General features: G+C 42.4%; 1 non-coding gene and 1 pseudogene across 1 annotated transcript; both read right to left on the reverse strand.

Annotated features, from left to right (window-relative positions):
- The window catches only part of LOC118490481, a 110,587-nt pseudogene that overhangs the window by 73,912 nt on the left and 16,757 nt on the right, over positions 1-19,918 (reverse strand).
- Positions 18,036-18,141, reverse strand: LOC118490941. Its single transcript, XR_004890166.1, has one exon. It is a non-coding gene; the product is annotated as a small nucleolar RNA R71 (small nucleolar RNA).

Raw genomic sequence — 19,918 nt, forward strand, 5'->3', positions numbered from 1 at the left:
AACTATACAAACGTAAGCTCCTATAATCGAATTTTCATCACACGGGTTTAAAAAGAAAAAGGTTTAAGGTTTATGGGCTATAGGGTGGTCAAACGAAAGGTTTAGGCTCAAAATGGGCGACTAGGGAGTTTGTTCGGGTAAGGATAGTAAAATGGTTTTAAGAGAAAAGGTTTACCTAATGCCTTAATCATTCTCGTGCTTGTATTTGGTCTATAGTCTCAAACGTATCAAAAGTTGCAAGTTCTACAATACGCGACTAATGGTCCACTCAAACAAAGAAACATGTAAATGTAAATCTATGATATATAAGTGGCTCAAACCTCACGTATAAGGGTATGATATGTGATATGCATAAATTGCTAGTTCCTTAGGCGAATTATTCCCAAATAACCACCCGCTAAATACCCGCTATGCTTATTAATTTGAACTTGAACATGACAAAAGACCAAATGGTTTGTGACATCCCTCGTTGACTTGGTTACTTGTGCTTTTGAGATTGCTTTGAAAACAAGACATTTTTGAAAAATTTTTAAAATTTTCCCCCATCCCCACACTTGAGGTAAACATTGTCCTCAATGTGTAGTGTTTAAATGAACGGGTCAAAATCGAAAATTTTTACTACTCCCCCATCCCCACACTTGAAGTACATATTGTCCTTAATGTGTAAGAACTAGAGTTTTAGAATTGCACAAGGGATGTGACACGACTAACCTTCCCAAATTTTCACCCCGGAAATTAAAATACACATTACAATCCACTTATTCTAAACTACCAATCAAAGTAAAAAGAAACGCATGCACCTGATTTTTATCGCTTGATGCTCATATCCTTCGTCTCTTCATAAAAATGGTTGTCCCACAAACATGTTGTACCTACAAATTCTAATCCTTGTGTAGAAGCATGCTTCTCACAACCATCAAAATTTGTTAGTACATAGTTCTACCCTTTTTATGAACATATTACCAAGTCATGCATTATTTTACTTTGATTTTTATGTGGAAAATATTTTACAACAACAACAAGCCTAACTCACTTTCGTAGGAATCACGGTTGCATTTAGCTTATGCAACAAGCCCTTTTAAACCCCCCAATAGCTTGGGAGGACGAGAGGTCTCGTGAGGGTTATATAGGGAACACACCCACAAAGTTCATTTAACTAGACATAAATTAAATAAAAACGAAAAGAAATAACGGAACAAAATATACAACAACAACAACAACATAAAACATACCATACCTCTACCGCTGATATCGCTCGTTTGGATCCATTGGCGGGTTGGGTTGGTATGGATAACCAGTGAGGGCCTCGAACATCTCCCTATAGTTATCTAGGGGGCTTTGCTCCCCTTGAGGCGGCGGTTGGTACGGGATCGGAATGAAGCTAGATCCTACCGCTTCGGGCCAATGTGGAGTCGGGTTGGATGGGCCTTGTGGGTAGGGAAGATCGGGGTAATTTGTCCACCCCGAGTGCTCGGCGTATGGGAGGCCAGCTTGGTAGTCTCTTTGGTGCCGCTCCTGGTCATGCAGCACTTTGGGGTTATTAATCGCCATTTGTTGAGAGACGTACAGGGCACTCCAACGGCGTCGGTTCAATTCTTCTTCTTCCTGTCGACGCGCTGCTTCTGCTTCTTCCCATACCCGTCTTCGGGCTGCCTCATCCTCCTGCATCTTTGCCAACTGTTCCATGTGTGATCTTTGCATTGCTTGGAACAGTTCCTGCTCTTCCACAAATTTGTTCATTCTTTCTCTATGGGCTTCTTGAGCTGCCCAATACCCTTGCATTGAGGATCCATGGGACCCCTCCCAAGCTTCTCTTTTTTGATTGTATTCCCGTCCTTCACCTATGCACGCGGAGACATTGTCATATATCTCCTGCTGCCCCCGATCGAAATTTTTGTAGGAGGGCACCCGTCTCCTGGTCACAAAACCTGCCACCTTTGCGTTAATTTCCCTATGTGGCCGCATATATCGTTGCCTTGGTCTTTGTGCACCGGATCTCATACTTGTTCCCCAAATCATCGGTCACAACGTACTTGTTTCCCGAGAACTTGACTTCGATCTTCCAATTCTTCCGCATGTACCCCAAATTAAACTCCTCCACCGGCTTAGAAACCCATAGTGATTCCGGGGGTAAACAATTTTGTTGCACAATCATGGCGCTAATGAGGCGTGCATACGGAATAAAACGCCTCTGGGACGACTCCCTGGTAGCCCATGTGTTCATCATCACTATATGTCTCCACGACAGTGTTGGGGTCCCATACAGTAAGGCGTGCACCACCCTACAGTCACTCACTCTCACTCCTCCACGATCACCAAACCTTGCCAAGATGTTCTCAACCGAGATCCCTTGAAGAATCTTTCCCTCATGCGACATTTGCTTGCGTTTCATTTCTCCTCCTTGGTGGGTCGGTAAGATAATATCTATCAGTTGCTCCGCATCATTGATGTTCAAATGATTATCCAAAAAATGCTCGATGGATGGGTAATCATATGCTTGTACTCCCAAAGAGTCGAAACGAGCAATACGATTCATGGTCTCGAAAGACATTGTCATGCTCCCTCGAGTAGTCTTCCCCACCAACTTCCACTGTGAAGGAGATTCATTCTTGTTCACGAGCTTCAAGGTAGATAACCATTCACATACCTCCGATAAGTAAATCCTGGAGGTATTATCTTCGCACCAATCAAGAACGCTTTCCCATCCTAAACGCTCAAACATTTGCACAATCCCGATGTGACAAAATTCTTCCACGTTCACTACCCTTTCACATATTACCCTTGTTGGCACTGAGGTATTCACACTGTTCACCATCTTCCACTTCCACAACTTAGCCTCTAACTTCCTGTCTTGGTAGTGGGACAACGGTTTGTTCTTCTCGTCATCCCAAATTTTAGCACTTTGGCTATCCCTGAACTTTGCCCACTCCCAATCCTGCCTGTACAACCTCGGATCATTCTCCTCCACGGAGCTTAGTTGCTCCCACTTCTTCGGTATTAAACCGGAAGAAGAACCAACCCCGGATGATGAAGCTTGGCCTGTAGTCTTTTGTCTTTTTCCTCCCGCCATAACTACAATCACAAACAAGCAAACATCAATATAAATTCAACCTTCATTAACTCCCAAACTTTGAACATGAGGTATGATGTTGATAAGATAGGGTCCCATCCATTTGCTTCGGAGCTTTCCGGGAAAGAATTTGAGCTTTGAATTGTAGAGCCACACCTTTTGACCCACTTCAAATTCTTTCTTCCTCAACTTGGCATCATGCGCTCTCTTCATTCCGTCCTTGTATTGAGATGCGTATTCATATGCCACCTCCCTTAGCTCCTCCAATTCACACAACTTGAGCTTCCGTTCCTTACCTGCATCATCATATTGCACATTAACCTCTTTAATAGCCCATAACGATTTGTGCACAAGTTCAACCGGTAAATGGCAGTTTTTACCGTAGACCAACCGGTAACGTGTAGTGCCTATGGGTGTCTTATGTGCCGTTCGGTAGGCCCATAAAGCATCGTTCAATTTAATTGACCAATCCTTACGGTCCGCCCGCACGGTCTTTTGCAAAATCTGTTTGATTTGCCTATTTGACACCTCAACTTGCCCACTTGTTTGCGGGTGATAGGGGGTAGCAATCCTATGGTCAACAACAAACCGCTTTAGAAGTTTCCCAAACCGAAAATTTTTAAAGTGGGATCCTCCATCACTTATGATGACACGTGGAATCCCAAACCTTGAGAAAATATTGGTTTGGACAAAGTTGCATACTACGGAATGGTCGTTCGTCTTGGTGGCTATTGCTTCGACCCATTTTGACACATAGTCAACGGCCACCAAGATATACAAATTGTCATAGGAATTGGGGAATGGGCCCATGAAATCAATACCCCATACATCGAAAACATCGACTACAAGGATTGGTTGCATGGGCATCTCATCCCTTTTTGAGATACCCCCTAATTTTTGACATTCTATGCAATTTTTGGCAAACTCGTTTGCATCTTTGAAAATAGTAGGCCAATAAAGGCCACTATTCAACACTTTGTGACCCGTTTTGTGACCACTAAAGTGACCACCACATGCAAACGAGTGTAGATGTTGCAGCACGCTCGGAATCTCTTCATCATCAATGCATCTTCTTATAACTTGATCCGCACACTCCTTCCACAAATGCGGTTCTTCCAACCGATAGTACTTGATTTGGGACATGAAGTGTTGCCTTTTCCGTCTATCCCAATGTGCCGGCATGTCACCTGTAACAAGATAATTGACAATGTTAGCATACCATGGCAATTTATCTAATTTCATTATATGCTCATCTGGGAAAGACTCATTGATCTCTAAGGCTTTCGGATCATCTTCCACCATCAACCGGGACAAGTGGTCCGCTACCACATTCTCAATACCTTTCTTGTCCCGTATCTCCAAATCAAACTCTTGGAGCAACAACACCCATCGGATTAACCTCGGCTTCGCATCTTTCTTCTCCATGAGGTACCTAACCGCAGTGTGATCCGAGTAAATAATCACTTTACTACCCCATATATAAGACCGAAATTTATCCAATGCATATACCACCGCAAGTAGCTCTTTTTCGGTGGTTGTGTAGTTCAATTGTGCATCCGAAAGAGTCTTGCTTGCGTAGTATATGGCAACGGGTTTCTTGTCAACCCGTTGTCCCAACACGGCCCCCACCGCATAATCACTTGCATCGCACATTATTTCAAAGGGTAAAGACCAATTTGGCGATTGCAAGATTGGGGCCTCCACTAACTTCTCTTTTAAATTGTTAAAAGCATTTTGGCAATTTTCATTGAAATCAAACAGTTGGTCTTTTAGCAACAAATTACATAAAGGCTTTGTTATATCACTAAAACCCTTAATAAACCGCCTATAAAACCCCACATGACCTAAAAACGACCTAACACCCTTAACAGTCGTGGGATATGGTAAAGTAGAGATGACTTGTACCTTAGCACGATCTACCTCTATCCCACGACTTGACACCACATGCCCCAACACAATTCCCTCTTGAAGCATAAAATGGCTCTTTTCCCAACTTAGGACCAAACTAGTTTCAACACATCTTTTTAACACTTTATCTAGTTGGTCCAAACAAGTCTCATACGATGATCCAAAAATTGAGAAATCATCCATGAAGATTTCCAAAGACTTTCCCACCATATCGGAGAAGATACTCATCATGCACCTTTGGAAGGTGGCGGGAGCATTACATAGTCCAAACGGCATCCGCCTAAATGCGAAAGTACCGTAAGGACATGTAAATGTAGTCTTTGATTGATCTTCCGGATGGATGGCAATTTGGTTATAACCGGAATAACCATCTAAGAAGCAATAAAATTTTTGCCCCGATAATTTCTCAACTATTTGATCTATGAAAAGGAAAAGGAAAATGATCTTTGGAAGTTGCGGTATTCAACTTCCTATAATCAATACAAATTCGCCACCCGGTTACCGGCCGGGTAGCTACCTCTTCACCTACGTCGTTTTTGACGACTTGTATACCGGCTTTCTTGGGAACCGTCTGTGTTGGGCTCACCCATTGGCTATCCGAGATCGGGTAAATGATACCCGCATCAAGCCACTTCAACACTTCTTTCTTCACGACCTCCCGCATGTTCGGATTTAACCGCCTTTGTGCATCTCGAACGGGAGTCACATTCTCTTCCGTGATGATTTTATGCATCACCACCGAGGGACTAATACCCTTCAAATCCGCAATGGTCCATCCAATCGCCGCCCGATTGATGACCAACACTTCCATCAACTTTTTCTCTTGCTCCACGGTTAAATTTGATGCAATGATAACCGGGAGAGTATTGCCTTCTCCAACATAAGCATACTTGAGATGCTTTGGCAATGCTTTCAACTCCACTTCCGGAGGCTCTACTAAAGACGGCTTCAATTTAGTATCAATGCTCTCCGGTAAGCTTTCACCTTGGTGCGTCCATGTCGGTTTTCCTTCTCTAACCGCAAGCACCTCCAAACTCCTCACTTCCTCGTCCATGCTTTGTTCCACCTCCAACTGTGACCTGTCAAACATATAACAATCCTCCATTGTGTTTTCCCCATAAACGACTGTGTCGCAAAGAGGTATACACGTGTCAACAATGTCTGCCATATAGCATTCATCATCAACTGGAGGGCTCATAAGTCCGGAAAAAACATGCAACCTCAACCTCCGGTTTCCAAATGTCATGTCAACCGTTCCTGTTCTGCAATCAATTTGAGCATTTGCAGTTGCTAAGAACGGTCGACCCAAAATCATCGTAGGTTGTTTGGTTGGGTCCTTGGCCACATAATCAAGTACAAGAAAGTCCACCGGATAGTATAAATCCTCGATTTTCACTATCACATCCGAAACAATTCCACGGGGTAGTTTAGGTATCAAATCGGCTAACACCACGGTGGTGTTTGACGATTGAAGTGGACCAAACTCGTATTGGTCATACAAACTACCCGGTAAAATGCTTACACTAGCACCAAGATCTAGAAGTGCCCGGTTGATTTTAAAATCGCCCACTTGAATTGAAATGATAGGCGCACCCGGATCTTGGAGCTTAGGTGGAAGTGCACCCGAAAGAATCGAACTCACGTTTTCGGTTAAATCTAATTTTTTTGGAAATTTGTGAGTGCGTTTTTGGGTACACAAATCTTTCAAGTACTTAGCATACGACGGTACTTGTTTAATTGCATCCAAAAGAGGTAAATTAATTTTTACTTGTTTGAAAATTTCCAACAACTCTTCTTGTTGTGGACCTCTTTTGTTTACAACTTTTTTCATCGGTCCTTTCAATACTTCGGGATAAGGGGCGGTATTAACCTCCACACCCTTTTCCTTAGCCTTGGGGATGGGGATGGTCACAACGGGAGTAACATTATTCTTTCTCAAATCATTTTTATTTTGACCCGTTTGACCATCCTCAAGCTCTTCATCACTAGCATCTTCCACCACCCCTTCAACATATTGGGGTGGTGGTGTTTTGACACCATTATCAACAACTCGACCACTACGTAAGGTAATTTTATTAATAGGTACCTCACGTGTGTTCCTCGAGCTCGACCCTTGATGCTTAGGGTTCATGGTGGTGTCACTTGGAAGCTTCCCCATGCCTCCCTTTATTTGGGCCACTTCTTCCGCTAGTTGACCCACTTGTTTCGCCAATGCCTCGTGTGCTTTGTCTCGAATCTCGTTTGCCTTCTTTATCTCTTTAACATCACTGTGAGTCTCCTTTTGCATGTTTAGCAAAGCATCCATCTTGGCACTCAAGTCATCACCATCGGTTTGGTTGTTTGACCCACTTCCGTTACCGCCTTGGTTATTGTAATTCTTTTGGTACCCACCTTGGTACCCTTGGTTGTAATTTCGTTGGTAACCTCCTTGGTTACCACCTTGACGGTTTTGATATGATGACCCACTTCCTCCTTGATTACCCGACTGGAAATTCGGGTTCATTTGATTTGAAGCATTGCCATACCGGAAATTGGGGTGATTTCTCAAACCCGCATGGTAAGTGTTGGAGTTCATGTCATATTGTTTTCTATCCCCATACACTTGATTGACTTCTTCGGTGTAACCACTCGACCCCATTGAGCATTGCTCGGTTGCATGCCCAATATCTCCACATTCTTCACAAACCGCAAACTGAACCGCATTTACCTCCTTCTTCTTTTTCAGTTGGGCCATTTCCCGTTCTAAGGTGGAAATCCGATCTTCAGAATCGAGATCGGGGAGTGACCGGGAAACTGGATGTCTTTTTGCTCTATCGACCGATTCTTTTTCCTTGGATCGTTTGCTCATCCTTTCCAAAAATTCCCAATTATCATCTTCATGATTGCTCAAGAGTGTACCATTGCTTGTTATCTCGAGACGATTCCAAGTGGCATCATCCAACCCCCGTACAAAGCATTTCACCAACTCCCATTTTTCTATTTGGTGATGTGGGCATCTCCTCATTAGTTCTTTGAATCGGGTAAATGCTTCATGTAAAGGCTCACTCGAAAGTTGACGAAACGACCGAATTTCATCTCTAGCATCGTCGGTCTTTGCCATAGAATAGTATTCATCCAAAAATGCTTGTTGCATTTGTTCCCAAGTTCGAATACTGTTGGCCGGAAGTGTAAGGAACCACTGTTTTGCCTTGTCTTTCAACGAAAATTGAAATAACCGAAGCTTAACTTCCTCTAGTGCGAAATTGTGCCCCCCAATAGTATCACAAATGGAAGAGAATTCCGTTAAATGTGTGTACGGCTCATCATTGGACCTCCCATTGAAGTGAGGAAGTATGTTGATGTAATGCGGTTTACAATCAAACATCCTCCTTTCGCATACTATCGGAGAATTATTCTCGGCCACTATCGGGCGGAAACGGTCATTTACTCCCCGTGGAGGTTGTTGACGACGTTGTGGACCATTAACTTCTTGATCGACCGGTCTTCGATTATCCCTTCTTTCACCTCTTTGATCCCCCCTTCGATTATCCCTTGGGTTACCACCTCCCACGAAACGAGGAATCCGGTTAGGGTTTGCATTGTTATTGTAAAACCCATCATTCCGGTTCCGTTGGTTATTGTTTCGTGGTTGACGGTTGTTCCCATAACCATCATTTCTTCCACCTCCGTAACCGTATTCGTCGTCCCCAACATAATTGGCGTTTTGGTAACCAAATTCCTCATCGTCATACCTTCTAGCGTTGTAGACGTTTCCCCTATTCACGTAGCCCCAATCTTCATCATCATTAGCCCGATCATTGTAATACCCCCCATCGTCCGAATTTTCCGTATGAATGCTTACGTGTTCCGGCGATTGATAACCGGGAACACTATACGGTTCATCATCGGGAATTGCATTCCTTAAATCGTCGATGTTGAAAAACGGGTCTTCATTTGCGGGATTGCCGCGATAACCTTTACCTCTACGATCGGAGTTGACATTCCGATCATCAAGGTTGACAGGTAACGATGCTTGTCGGTGAAGGGTTTGTTGTTGAGGTGTTCGTTGGGTATTGTTAGTATTTTGGTTTCGGAAAGGTGGCGTGGGTGGTCTTGCGTTGGTGTTACCACCCGGTTGTTCTTGGGGTATAGGTTGGGTGTTTTGAGCGGGATAGAAAGTTCCTTGGGATTGGAATTGATTTGGATTGAGGTTTTGGTTGGGATTAAAGTCTTGGTTGGAGTTGTGGTTTGCCATTGAATCGGTTTCAATGGTCGGTGTGAGTGGTGGTGTTTGGTTGGTTTGATTAGAAGCAAGAGTTGCTTCTAATCGTCTTGCTAGGTTCCTTCTTGCGAGTCTTTCGATTTCCGGTTCGTAGACTAAAGGTGAAGTCCTCCCGGAGTTTCGTGTACGCATGCACTACCTGTAACCTGCACAAGTAACACACCCCGCGTAACAAGGAAAAAGACAATACAAAAAGAAAGCTAAACAAGTTAAACTGATAATCACGTAAATTCAAACAATATCCAAACACAAAGCGCACGCACTCCCCGGCAGCGGCGCCAAAATTTGATCGAAGTGTCGCGCTCCGGTCAAAGATAATATTTATAAGCCCAAATTACCCTTAACAATGTGTTAGTGGTAGTAAGGGGTCGATCCACGAAGAGTATGTGGTTTGTGTATGGATTTGACTGAATTATAAAGACTTGTCACAATTATGAAGCTTGCCAGATATTTTTTTATTTTTGTTTAGAAGAAAGATGTGAATTTGGACTACTGAAATTGAATTACTTAATTAACAACTACTACTTAACGATTGCAAGAATTTCTGGATACGAGAACAATAATATGAAAAGGGAATCACACCCGGTTTCGGTAATTATTAACCTAGGATTTCTACAAGTTCTAGTTTCAACTCAAATGCATTTGATTAACGGATTTAGTGTACCGTGACTTAGGTGCTACTAACTATCAACGCCCCGAAGAACAGACAAAAAGACACTTTGTAATCAACACAAGTAAATCCTAACAATGACAATGTACAATTACATATCACCGTTTCGCAAAGTCATAACTTTTAACATCGCTCGACAATTCACGAATTCGTAACAAATGTAATACTATTGTCAAGAGTTTCAAAAACCAAATACAAATTGTCACTAAGTTAAAACAAGAACAATTCGAAACCCTAGAATTAACAACTACCTACACCGGGGTGAAACCGAGATGATTAGCCGCTCATGGTTGATGCAACTTGATCACCGGATGCTTGGAATGCGGAAGGATTCATCTTGAAGCTTGATTGGATGATTGGTGAATGATGAAGGTTGGTGATGGATGATGATGGGTGAATGGATAAATGGATTGATGGCTAGGGTTAGGAATCAAGATTGTGATGAATGATGATGGTTGATTCTTGATTCGGGTTGGTGATGATATGATAGATGGAATGGTCGGTGAATTGTGTGGTGAATAAGGCTCCAAGATCAAGATTCAAACTCCCCAAGGTGTGTAACTCCCGAATTGAATAGTCAACCACCAATAAGAATCGATCCCAACACCTCAAAAACCCCAAATTCGCGTATCTGGTTTTGACAAGCCGTCGCCGACGGCCCTCAACCCGTCGGCGACGGGCTTTGGTTTTCTTTTGTCCATCCGACGGCTAAATCACCTGGATACGGATTTTTGGTGGCGACGGGATTTCCAGAAGGCGTCGCCGACGGGTCCCAGGCCGTCGGCGACGGGCTCTTGTTTGCACGATTCTTGTTTTTCGCTCCAACACTCCCGGTTGATCCGTAAGGCATCCCGGTGCTCCGGTTTTCGATCCGGTGACCCGCAAAGCTCCCGAAAAGCTCCTTAAACTTCATTAAACCTGCAAAACACAAATCTAATTAAAAGTAGGCTATTCGAGATTAAAAGCCAAGTAAAAACATCAACTTAAGCATTAACGAACGCCGGTTTTCAACCACGCATCACATCCCCACACTTGTCTTTTGCTTGCCCTCAAGCAAATCTGTTTTTCGCTTTCACGTGGGTCGAACAACAAATGCACATCCCATTCCCGAGACAGAGGTTAAGGTCTATTGTCATACAAAAGTTCAAACTCTTTACAATTTCACATATTTACCGGTTAAGTGAATAATCACATATACTAATGGTTATCCAAGATTAACTCGCCCGTAAAACTAACAACTCATGCATATCCCTCACAATGTGCTCTCCACTCGGCTTAAAAATTGCTAACGTGTATAGTATATTAGCGTTTCAACAATTACTCGCTCAAAACCGATTAGAACACGTACCCGTATAGGCTTGCAACTCAATCATTCTCCACCACCGAACACAAATACTAAGCACAAGTCAAAAGGTCTTTGAAGGGTTGTAACGGGGCTAGGCGAAGGGTAGGAAATAGGATATTTTTAAAGTGGCTAAAGTGATGAAAATTCGACTTTTTATTACACAGACTATTCTAAACAAAAGTAAACTATAAAAATCACTACAAGGCAACAACTTAAGCCTTTTATTCAACAACTACTAACACTTCTTTTTGTGTTTTTCTCAAAGCTTTTTCAATCTTTTTCGCAATGTTTTTCTCTTTTTTTTTATTTTTTTTTTTAGGAATCATAACAACTATACAAACGTAAGCTCCTATAATCGAATTTTCATCACACGGGTTTAAAAAGAAAAAGGTTTAAGGTTTATGGGCTATAGGGTGGTCAAACGAAAGGTTTAGGCTCAAAATGGGCGACTAGGGAGTTTGTTCGGGTAAGGATAGTAAAATGGTTTTAAGAGAAAAGGTTTACCTAATGCCTTAATCATTCTCGTGCTTGTATTTGGTCTATAATCTCAAACGTATCAAAAGTTGCAAGTTCTACAATATGCGACTAATGGTCCACTCAAACAAAGAAAAATATAAATGTAAATCTATGATATATAAGTGGCTCAAACCTCACGTATAAGGGTATGATATGTGATATGCATAAATTGCTAGTTCCTTAGGCGAATTATTCCCAAATAACCACCCGTTAAATACCCGCTATGCTTATTAATTTGAACTTGACCATGACAAAAGACCAAATGGTTTGTGACATCCCTCGTTGACTTGGTTACTTGTGCTTTTGAGATTGCTTTGAAAACAAGACATTTTTGAAAAATTTTTGAAATTTTCCCCCATCCCCACACTTGAGGTAAACATTGTCCTCAATGTGTAGTGTTTAAATGAACGGGTCAAAATCGAAAATTTTTACTACTCCCCCATCCCCACACTTGAAGTACATATTGTCCTCAATGTGTAAGAACTAGAGTTTTAGAATTGCACAAGGGATGTGACACGACTAACCTTTCCAAATTTTCACCCCGGAAATTAAAATACACATTACAATCCACTTATTCTAAACTACCAATCAAAGTAAAAAGAAACGCATGCACCTGATTTTTATCGCTTGATGCTCATATCCTTCGTCTCTTCATAAAAATGGTTGACCCACAAACATGTTGTACCTACAAATTCTAATCCTTGTGTAGAAGCATGCTTCTCACAACCATCAAAATTTGTTAGTACATAGTTCTACCCTTTTTATGAACATATTACCAAGTCATGCATTATTTTACTTTGATTTTTATGTGGAAAATATTTTACAACAACAACAAGCCTAACTCACTTTCGTAGGAATCACGGTTGCATTTAGCTTATGCAACAAGCCCTTTTAAACCCCCCAATAGCTTGGGAGGACGAGAGTCCCGTGAGGGTTATATAGGGAACACACCCACAAAGTTCATTTAACTAGACATAAATTAAATAAAAACGAAAAGAAATAACGGAACAAAATATACAACAACAACAACATAAAACATACCATACCTTTACCGCTGAAATCGCTCGTTTGGATCCATTGGCGGGTTGGGTTGGTATGGATAACCAGTGAGGGCCTCGAACATCTCCCTATAGTTATCTAGGGGGCTTTGCTCCCCTTGAGACGGCGGTTGGTACGGGATCGGAATGAAGGTAGATCCTACCGCTTCGGGCCAATGTGGAGTCGGGTCGGATGGGCCTTGTGGGTAGGGAAGATCGGGGTAATTTGTCCACCCCGAGTGCTCGGCGTATGGGAGGCCGGCTTCGTAGTCTCTTTGGTGCCGCTCCTGGTCATGCAGCACTTTGGCGTTATTAATCGCCATTTGTTGAGAGACGTACAGGGCACTCCAACGGTGTCGGTTCAATTCTTCTTCTTCCTGTCGACGCGCTGCTTCTGCTTCTTCCCATGCCTGTCTTCGGGCTGCCTCATCCTCCTGCATCTTTGCCAACTGTTCCATGTGTGATCTTTGCATTGCTTGGAACAGTTCCTGCTCTTCCACAAACTTGTTCATTCTTTCTCTATGGGCTTCTTGAGCTGCCTAATACCCTTGCATTGAGGATCCATGGGACCCCTCCCAAGCTTCTCTTTTTTTGATTGTATTCCCGTCCTTCACCTATGCACGCGGAGACATTGTCATATATCTCCTGCTGCCCCCGATCGAGATTTTTGTAGGAGGGCACCCGTCTCCTGGTCACAAAACCTGCCACCTCTGCGTTAATTTCCTATGTGGCCGCATATATCGTTGCCTTGGTCTTTATGCACCGGAGGGTTCAACTTCCTCCTCTTCTTCACCTATTTCCTCATCTTCTTCCGCTACGGGTGGTGCTCCAGCAGTACGGATCTCATACTTGTTCCCCAAATCATCGGTCACAACGTACTTGTTTCCCGAGAACTTGACTTCGATCTTCCAATTCTTCCGCATGTACCCCAAATTAAACTCCTCCACCGGCTTAGAAACCCATAGTGATTCCGGGGGTAAAAAATTTTGTTGCACAATCATGCCGCTAATGAGGCGTGCATACGGAATAAAACGCCTCTGGGACGACTCCCTGGTAGCCCATGTGTTCATCATCACTATATGTCTCCACGACAGTGTTGGGGTCCCATACAGTAAGGCGTGCACCACCCTACAGTCACTCACTCTCACTCCTCCACGATCACCAAACCTTGCCAAGATGTTCTCAACCGAGATACCTTGAAGAATCTTTCCCTCAAGCGACATTTGCTTGTGTTTCATTTCTCCTCCTTGGTGGGTCGGTAAGATAATATCTATCAGTTGCTCCGCATCATTGATGTTCAAATGATTATCCAAAAAATGCCCGATGGATGGGTAATCATATGCTTGTACTCCCAAAGAGTCGAAACGAGCAATACGATTCATGGTCTCGAAAGACATTGTCATGCTCCCTCGAGTAGTCTTCCCCACCAACTTCCACTGTGAAGGAGATTCATTCTTGTTCACGAGCTTCAAGGTAGATAACCATTCACATACCTCCGATAAGTAAATCCTGGAGGTATTATCTTCGCACCAATCAAGAACGCTTTCCCATCCTAAACGCTTAAACATTTGCACAATCCCGATGTGACGAAATTCTTCCACGTTCACCACCCTTTCACATATTACCCTTGTTGGCACTGAGGTATTCACACCATTCACCATCTTCCACTTCCACAACTTAGCCTCTAACTTCCTGTCTTGGTAGTGGGACAACGGTTTGTTCTTCTCGTCATCCCAAATTTTAGCACTTTGGCTATCCCTGAACTTTACTCACTCCCAATCCTGCCTGTACAACCTCGGATCATTCTCCTCCACGGAGCTTAGTTGCTCCCACTTCTTCGGTATTAAACCGGAAGAAGAACCAACCCCGGATGATGAAGCTTGGCCTGTAGTCTTTTGTCTTTTTCCTCCCGCCATAACTACAATCACAAACAAGCAAACATCAATATAAATTCAACCTTCATTAACTCCCAAACTTTGAACATGAGGTATGATGTTGACATTTAAATTAACAAGTGAATGTAAAATCGCCTCTTTAAACTTCCAAAGTCGCTCACTTTATCATAAACTTATTAATTTTCTTGTTAATCTTACAATCTCTTATAATTTCAACAAAAGTCAACATCACCTTCCTGTTCAATCATGTTCATAACAGTGTAATCACTTCACTATGGTTATGACATACTCAAATTCCATTCAAAACAACTAATCTTACTCAAAATCATGCTAACACAACATACATTGTCTAAACAACCTACTCTTAAACCAAAAAGTTTAAAATTTCAGAAGAAAAACACTAACATATGATAATCAAGCATAAATTTAAGAAGAATTCATACCTTTGTTGTTGTTAAACAAGAAGAACTAAGAAAAGATGGCAAATAAGCAACTTGATGAACACCCTTTCCAAAAACCCTAAGTAACACGCCCAGAAATCTCGCACAATCGCAAGAATTGATGAAACCCGTGTTGGGGGTTTTGTTCCTCTTGAAAAATTACCCAAGATAGACTCAAAAATCAGTTGATTTGGTGAAGTATTGAGAGAGTTATGGAGTCTTGAAGGTTTTTAGGGTTCTTTGAATGAGAGATGGAGAAGATGAATAGAGAGAATGAGTTAGGTGAGAGAGAGAGCAGGGTTTTAGTGGTTGTAATTGATGTGTAATCGATGTGTAACAATTATGTGGTCACAAGTGCACTGACGGGTGGTCCTTTGGACAACCCTTAAGCATGTTAAAAGACGAAATAATCCTCCACTTAATCGTGTAATTATCTTGAATTAGATAACTACGGTGCTTATGTTTCAGGTGCGGTTTAGGAGCTAAAAGACGGATTAAACGCAGCTTTGGAGGCTTTGGTGATGAACGGGTCGAGCGTGGAGCAAGAGACGAAAGAAAGAAGAACATTCAGGTCATCACCGTAAATTACGGTCCCGCCGTAATTTACGGTGGACCTGAAAATCAAATGGTTCCCACCGTAGCACAGACTATTCTCACCGTAACACTTTCATGTTCACCGTAAATTACGGTGATGCCGTAATTTACGGTGGAATCTGCGAAGAAAACTTGTAACTGCCACTTTTAAGTTATTTTTGGGGTGTCTTTTCATTATCTCTCATCATTGGACGGTTTTGGATCATCATTGGGGCGATTTTTGGCTGCTTGCTTGCTTTGTGAACAATTCTTATCATCCGGTTTGTATCTTTGATTCGTATGAACATTGGTTTGACTATGATGATGATTCACCGAGCCATGTCCGGCTAAACTCTTCGGTGATCATCTTAGGTGAATGTTTCTTGAACTTTTGTGTGTTTAATTTCTGAATTTCTAGAATGATAACTTGCGTTGCTTGAATATCATGGTGTATGTTTGATTGCTTGTAGTTTGTTAATCGATAGTGCAATTTCTAGTCTTAATCGTACGTTCTTGGTGCCGTTGGCAATCGAGATATCACGGGAAGGGTTAGGGTTGGTTATTGATTAATCGGTCATCGGGAAACAACCTCGCGTTTATATAATCCGAGTACTTTGTCCCCTTTTATCACTTCAATCATCTATATACGAGTTATGTCTATGTAACTCTTTCTAGTTGGAATTACACACAATTGTTTAAAGAAACTGAAACCTAAGGTGATCATTGTTCTCTCCTAATTTGTTTTACAACCAACTTTGATTTGAATTAGTTTTTAATTTAGTTTTCTAAATCAACAATCCAAACTCTTGAATTTTAATTTCTGCAATTTAGTCTAATATTAGTTTAAGTACAAAGCTATACAATCAACACAACTTCCACATACTCCCTGAGTTCGATACCCTACTACCACTATCTATAGTTGTTTGGGGATTAAATTTACGTGACCCACGACATCACGTCAAATTTTGGCGCCGTTGCCAGGGAGTAGTGCGCAACGTGTGTTAGTTTAATAGTTTTGTTGTTATTTTCGGGTTTACGTTGGTTGTGTTTAGTGTGCAGGTACTTCAGGTGTATGCATACTAGAGGCTCTCACAGGTCATCACCGCTATCGTTTGATCCGGAAATTGAAAGAACGCTAAGACAAAACCGAGTTTTAGTGCGAGAAAACAAAATCATTGGTTCACCCACTTCACCCATCACACCGAGAAACATCATGGCTGATTCCCAAATTCCACCTACAACGGGTCAATCATCCTCAACCTTTATACCTACTTCGACCCAACCATCACCAAACACTACATTACCTAATACCACCGCTGAATTTACACCATCCAATGTCACCCAACCAATCACCACTCAAACTGAGCCTACCATCACCTACAATCCATCCACCACAATCCCACCATTATCTCACTTCTTTCCCCCAACTACGGGTCAATCATCATCCACCTTCACATTGCACCCAATTCAACTATCGTGCATACTACTTCATCTTTTAGACCACAACAACAACAATCGGGCTTTCAGTATTCGACCATCCCATTTGGGCAGACCTCGGGAATTCAAGGAGATGGTTATGATGAGGGATTTGAAGATTATGAGGGTTATGAAGATGATGGGTACGGTTATGGAGGTTATGGTGATCAAGGGGAGTTTGGGTATTTGCAAAGTCAATCCCAAGGGATGGCAAGTGTTGGTGGAATGCAACAACAACAAATTATACCACAACACATTCGGCCAAGACCACAAGGGCCAACAATACAACAACCTATTCCATTGCAACAAGTTCGGCCACAACATGTACAACAACAATTTCAAAGACCACCTCAGCGCCCACCGATGCGACAACAACAGTTTCAACAACCGATCGCACCACAAGGGCAAGTACCAAGGCCAAATGGTCCTATGATTCCAAGAGGTAGGTATGGTGTACCAAGGAGACACCTTAGAGAAAATGTGAGGGGCATTGAAGCACATTTTCGGCCGGTAATCACGCAATACCCTTCACCGGTAGTCATTCCTCATAATGATCAAGGGCGAACATTTGAAGTAAGAACCAACTCTTTGCAAAGTTTACCGAAGTACAAGGGGTTGGCAACGGAGGAGCCGTATTTTCATTTAGAGGCTTATGACTCTATTTGCAACACTCTTGGGAGTCAAGGGTTTTCAGCCGACTATATCAAATTGGTTTTGTTCCAATTTTCCTTGGAAGATAAGGCGAAGAAGTTGTTCTACACGTTACCTTCGGCATCCATATATACATGGGGGGAGATGCAACAAACCTTCTTGGATGAGTTTTACACCGCCCAAAAGACCAACGATGCAAGGAAGGGGTTGAGAAGCTTCCAACAACAACATGGTGAGATGTTTCATGAGGCATTCGAGCGTTTCAATATGATGATTAAGAATTTCCCTCATCATGGAATTGAATTGTGGGAGTTGATGAATGCCTTCCACGAGGGGTTGAGTGCCGAAGATGCACGTGATTTGATGTCTATTGCCGGTGGGACCTTCGGAACAAATTATGAGAATGATGATTGGGAGTTTTTAGAAAGCATGGCAACTACATCAAAAAGAAAAGCTCAAGCCTCGAGAAGAGCCCGACCGACCACTACCCGACCGCAAGTGCACGCCATAGATGATGGTAATGTTCAAACCACTAACCAAATATATGATGTTTGTGCTTTGTGTAATGAAATAGGTCATGCGGCTGAAAATTGCCAAGGGATGTTGGAAGGGCAATACGAGGAAGTCCATGCGGTTCAAGGTCAAGGTCAAGGAGGAGGTGGTAGGAACTACAACAACATGAATTCTAATACCTACCACCCCGGATTGAGGAACCATCCGAACTTTAGATATGGGAACCCTTCAAATCAAGCAAACCCAAATTTTCAAGGTAGCCAAGGTAATTTTGGTTCACGACCATCTTACAATAATCAAGGTGGATACCGAGGCGGAAATAACCAAGGTTATCAAAAGCAATACCAAACGGGTCAAGAACAAGGGGGGTCTTCGGGTGGAAACGAGGTGATGGAGATGCTAAAGAGCACGCAAATGGAGATGCAAAAACGGAACCAACTTGATGAAGTGCGAATGCAAAAAGATGAGGTTCGTGATAAAAGCATCCAATCACTAACAACCCAAATGGGTCAATTAGCAACCGATGTGGGCGGAATTGAAGAAAGGTAAGGGTCAACTTCCAAGCGACACTAAGGTAAACCCTTCACATGGTTCGTCACGAGGTAATGTTAATATTAATCATGTTAGTGTTTTAAGAAGTGGGAAAGAATTTAAAGCCAATTTGTCACCCGAATTGGTTGAGGGGGTGGTTGAGGATATCACGGGAATTGAAAGTGATGATGAACTTTCACCGGTTAAACCAAAAGAAATAATTGTTAAAAAACCGGGCTTGGGTGAAAGTGAAAAGAATGAAAAAGTTGAGGGTGAACCGAGTCAAGTCCCATTCCCATCGGCCTTACTTGACCCGGGAAAGAAAAATTTTATTGTGTCGAGAGGTCCTCAAAAAGAGGAGATGTGGGATATGTTCAAACAAGTAAAAATAAATCTCCCACTCCTCGATGCAATAAAACAAGTCCCCGCTTATGCAAAATTCTTAAAAGAATTATGTACACAAAAAAGGCAAAACAAGAAGAAAGTGCCTAAGCGGGTGGATTTGACCGGGCAAGTAAGTGCGGTGTTGAATGGAGAGCTTCCTCCTAAGCTCCAAGATCCGGGCACGCCATTGATTAATGTACAATTTGGTAATTTTCAAATGGCTAAGGCGTTGCTAGATCTCGGAGCCGGAGTTAGCATTTTACCGGGGGGCTTATATGACCAATATGACTTTGGTCCATTAGCAAGGGTGGAGACGACGGTTGTTTTGGCCGATTTGTCTCATAAGTTGCCTCGGGGTATGGTTCAAAATGTAATTGTAAAAATTGATGAGTTTTATTACCCGGTGGACTTCTTAGTTTTGGATTACTCATCGGCGGACCCTAAACAACAACAAAATATAATTTTGGGTCGGCCATTTTTAAGCACCGCACATGCTATTATTGATTGTAGATTTGGTACAGTTGATATGGCGTTTGGAAATCGAAAAATGCGTTTGAATGTTTTTACTAACAATTCTAACGCTAACGGTGTTGATGAGTGTTTCATGGCAGACATAGTAGATGGATGCAACCCGCATGAGTATGAGGA

This window comes from Helianthus annuus, chromosome 3, assembly GCF_002127325.2.
Source record: "Helianthus annuus cultivar XRQ/B chromosome 3, HanXRQr2.0-SUNRISE, whole genome shotgun sequence".
NCBI classification, from domain to species: Eukaryota; Viridiplantae; Streptophyta; class Magnoliopsida; order Asterales; family Asteraceae; genus Helianthus; species Helianthus annuus.